Below are 5,000 nucleotides of genomic sequence, written 5' to 3'. Positions count from 1 at the left end.
AAGCCTTGGGCACTAGCCTTGGACACTAGCCTTGCACACAGTCCTTGCACACTAGGCATGCTTGGGCGAGCTGATCCCGCATCAAGTCGACGGGTCTAGGCATTCTTGGGCGCAGATCCCGCATCGTCTCGTCGCGTCTGGGCGCAAACACGTCGCGTCTCGTTGCGTCTTCAGAAGTCGTCGCTAACAGCACCTTTGGTTGCCACTGGTGGTTAGGCTGGTTGGTTGCGCAAACCCTATAGGAGGGTGGCATGCTGGTGGGCGTTTTTGCCCGGATAGGCACTAGAATGTGCAGATTTTGGGCGTTTTTGCCTGGATAGGCTAAGGAATGGGCATGCTTTGGGCGTTTTTGCCCGGATAGGCACCGGAATGCTTGGCCTTGGCTTGTCCTAGCAAGGCATTGCTGGGTTGGGCTCCCTTGGCCTTTTGGGCGCCTTGGACGATGTCTTGCGAAGACCATGGGCACAAGGCCATGGCATATGGTGAGGAAAGGACCACGGTTGCCAAGGTTAGGCACCGGAATGCTTGGCCTTGGCTTGCCCTAGCAGGGCATTGCTGGGTTGGGCTCCCTTGGCCTTTTGGGCGCCTTGGACGATGTCTTGCGAAGACCATGGGCACAAGGCCATGGCATATGGTGAGGAAAGGACCACGGTTGCCAAGGTTAGGCACCGGAATGCTTGGCCTTGGCTTGCCAAAGCAGGGCATTGCTGGGTTGGGCTCCCTTGGCCTTCTGGGCGCCTTGGACACTGTCTTGGGAAGACCATGGGCACAAGGCCATGGCATATGGTGGGGAATGGACCACGGTTGCCAAGGCTAGGCATATAGAGAGGAATCGCATTTTTGCCCGGATAGGCACCGGAATGCTTGGCCTTGGCTTGCCATAGCAGGGCATTGCTGGGTTGGGCTCCCTTGGCCTTCCGGGGGCCTTGGACGCTGTCTTGGGAAGACCATGGGCACAAGGCCATGGCATATAGTGAGGAATGGACCACGGTTGGCAAGGCTAGGCATATAGAGAGGAATGGACCACGGTTGCCAAGGTTGCGCAAGTTTTGGGCATTTTTTGCCCGGATATGCCCAAGTATGCCCCGATAGGCCCGTTACGCCCCGGTATGAACGCGTATGCCCGGATAGACTCGGTATGCCTTGGGATACATGCGTATGCCCCGATAGGCTTGGTACGCCCCGATATGCGCACGTGTGCCCCAGTAGGGCTCGGTATGCCCCGGTATGTACGCGTGTGCCCCGATAGGCCCGGTATGCCCTGATAGGCCCGGTATGCCCCGATATGCACACGTGTGCCCCAATAGGGGTCGGTATGCCCCGGTAGGTACGCGTGTGCCCCGTAATGCACGTTTCGCAGATCTCCCCGCATGTCCCGCCCCTATATGTAATACTTACTTACTTACTTACTTTCTTTCTTGCTTGCTTGCTTGCTTGCAATGGTTGGGAGTGCCCGGCATGCCCCGCTGCAGAGACCAAGGGCGCAATGACTTGGCACCGCGGATGCCGGGACTCCGGCACTTCCCGTGGCACTGATGGTTGGTTCCAAAGACAAAAGGCCGTGCAAGGCCACCGCACCGCGGATGATTTTGCTCGTGCTGGCGCCGTTGTGTGGCCAAAGAACATGCGCGAATGCTCGTGTCGGAAGGGTTGGTGTCCTGGCCCCGCGGGTGTCACGAATGCTCGGTTGCGAAGACCATGGGACCAGAGCCATGGCACGTCGGATGATGGCTCCAGCTGGCGCCCCGGCACTTTCTGTGGCATTGATGCTCGGTTTCAAAGACAAACGTGCGCAGTGCCAGGGGACCGCGGATGACTGCTCGTGCTGGCCCCGTTGGGCGGCATTGATGGTCGGTTGCAAAGAAAATGCGCGATTGCTCGTGTCGGGGCCCGGCAAGCCAAGGCCAAGCGAGCCATGGCACGTCGGATGATGGCTCCAGCTGGCGCCCCGGCACTTTCTGTGGCATTGATGCTCGGTTTCAAAGACAAACGTGCGCAGGGCCAGGGGACCGCGGATGACTGCTCGTGCTGGCCCCGTTGGGCGGCATTGATGGTCGGTTGCAAAGAAAATGCGCGATTGCTCGTGTCGGGGCCTGGCAAGCCAAGGCCAAGCGAGCCATGGCAACGCGGATGATGGCTCGCTAGTGCTGGCGCCGTGCACAGTGGCCTCGCACACTCGCCCTGCACGCTTCCCTTGCACGCAGCCTTGCACACTAGCCTCGCATGCGAGCCTTGCACCCTAGCCATGCAAACTAGCCTTGCACGGTAGCCATGCACACAAGCCGTGCACATTAGCCATGCGCACAAGCCCCGCACACTAGCCTTGCGCACAACCCTTGCACACAAGCCATGCACTCGAGCAATGCACACAAGCCTTGCACTCAAGCAATGCACACAAGCCCTGGACACTAGCCTTGCACACGGGCCTGGCACACAAGCCTTGGGCACTAGCCTTGCGCACTAGCGTTCCACATGAGCCTTGCACACTAGCCTTGGACACTAGCCTTGCACACAGGCCTTGCACACTAGGCATGCTTGGGCGAGCTGATCCCGCATCAAGTCGACGGGTCTAGGCATTCTTGGGCGCAGATCCCGCATCGTCTCGTCGCGTCTGGGCGCAAACACGTCGCGTCTCGTTGCGTCTTCAGAAGTCGTCGCTAACAGCACCTTTGGTTGCCACTGGTGGTTAGGCTGGTTGGTTGCGCAAACCCTATAGGAGGGTGGCATGCTGGTGGGCGTTTTTGCCCGGATAGGCACTAGAATGTGCAGATTTTGGGCGTTTTTGCCTGGATAGGCTAAGGAATGGGCATGCTTTGGGCGTTTTTGCCCGGATAGGCACCGGAATGCTTGGCCTTGGCTTGTCCTAGCAAGGCATTGCTGGGTTGGGCTCCCTTGGCCTTTTGGGCGCCTTGGACGATGTCTTGCGAAGACCATGGGCACAAGGCCATGGCATATGGTGAGGAAAGGACCACGGTTGCCAAGGTTAGGCACCGGAATGCTTGGCCTTGGCTTGCCAAAGCAGGGCATTGCTGGGTTGGGCTCCCTTGGCCTTCCGGGCGCCTTGGACACTGTCTTGGGAAGACCATGGGCACAAGGCCATGGCATATGGTGGGGAATGGACCACGGTTGCCAAGGCTAGGCATATAGAGAGGAATTGCATTTTTGCCCGGATAGGCACCGGAATGCTTGGCCTTGGCTTGCCATAGCAGGGCATTGCTGGGTTGGGCTCCCTTGGCCTTCCGGGGGCCTTGGACGCTGTCTTGGGAAGACCATGGGCACAAGGCCATGGCATATAGTGAGGAATGGACCACGGTTGGCAAGGCTAGGCATATAGAGAGGAATGGACCACGGTTGCCAAGGTTGCGCAAGTTTTGGGCATTTTTTGCCCGGATATGCCCAAGTATGCCCCGATAGGCCCGTTACGCCCCGGTATGAACGCGTATGCCCGGATTGACTCGGTATGCCTTGGGATACATGCGTATGCCCCGATAGGCTTGGTACGCCCCGATATGCGCACGTGTGCCCCAGTAGGGCTCGGTATGCCCCGGTATGTACGCGTGTGCCCCGATAGGCCCGGTATGCCCCGATATGCACACGTGTGCCCCAATAGGGGTCGGTATGCCCCGGTAGGTACGCGTGTGCCCCGTAATGCACGTTTCGCAGATCTCCCCGCATGTCCCGCCCCTATATGTAATACTTACTTACTTACTTACTTTCTTTCTTGCTTGCTTGCTTGCTTGCAATGGTTGGGAGTGCCCGGCATGCCCCGCTGCAGAGACCAAGGGCGCAATGACTTGGCACCGTGGATGCCGGGACTCCGGCACTTCCCGTGGCACTGATGGTTGGTTCCAAAGACAAAAGGCCGTGCAAGGCCACCGCACCGCGGATGATTTTGCTCGTGCTGGCGCCGTTGTGTGGCCAAAGAACATGCGCGAATGCTCGTGTCGGAAGGGTTGGTGTCCTGGCCCCGCGGGTGTCACGAATGCTCGGTTGCGAAGACCATGGGACCAGAGCCATGGCACGTCGGATGATGGCTCCAGCTGGCGCCCCGGCACTTTCTGTGGCATTGATGCTCGGTTTCAAAGACAAACGTGCGCAGGGCCAGGGGACCGCGGATGACTGCTCGTGCTGGCCCCGTTGGGCGGCATTGATGGTCGGTTGCAAAGAAAATGCGCGATTGCTCGTGTCGGGGCCTGGCAAGCCAAGGCCAAGCGAGCCATGGCAACGCGGATGATGGCTCCAGCTGGCGCCCCGGCACTTTCTGTGGCATTGATGCTCGGTTTCGAAGACAAACGTGCGCAGGGCCAGGGGACCGCGGAGGACTGCTCGTGCTGGCCCCGTTGGGCGGCATTGATGGTGTGTTGCAGAGAGCATGTGCGATTGCAAGTGTCGGCCGGGTTTGGGTTCCCTTGGGCTTTCGGGTGCCTTGGACGCTGTCTTGCGAAGACCATGGGCACAAGGCCCCGTCCTGGCCCCTTGTTCGATTCGCTCTCGTCTTGCGCTTGCTTCCAAGGTCCTCCATGACCTTCCCCATGGCCTTGCTAGATCCCCCCCATGACGCATGACCTCTGTCCGTTGATTGGTTTTGAGTGCACACCATGCCCGGCTTGGCACCGTGTTGTCGCGTGAGTGGCATTTGGATCGTGCATGCTGGTGGGCTACCTGCCAATGCGCACAAGCCTTGCACACTAGCCTTGCGCACGAGCCTTGCACAAAAGCCTTGGACACAAGCCTTGCGCACAAGCCATGCGCACAAGCCTTGGACGCTAGCCTTGCACACAAGCCATGCATACAAGCCTTGCTCACAAGCCTTGGGCACTGGCCCATCGCAGTAGCCTTGCACACAAGCCTTGCGCACTAGCTTTGGGCACGAGCCTTGCGCACTTGCCTTGGGCACTAGCCTTGCACACAACCCTTGGGAACTAGCCTTGCGCACCAGCCTTGCCCACAAGCCTTGCACACCAGCCTTGCACACTAGCCTTGCATACAAGCCTTGCACA

Source organism: Tasmannia lanceolata, unplaced genomic scaffold, assembly GCF_043159265.1.
Source record: "Tasmannia lanceolata isolate RefF3 unplaced genomic scaffold, GAP_Taslan_0.1 ptg000297l, whole genome shotgun sequence".
Taxonomy (NCBI): Eukaryota; Viridiplantae; Streptophyta; class Magnoliopsida; order Canellales; family Winteraceae; genus Tasmannia; species Tasmannia lanceolata.
Note: the sequence above shows the minus strand (reverse complement) of the source record.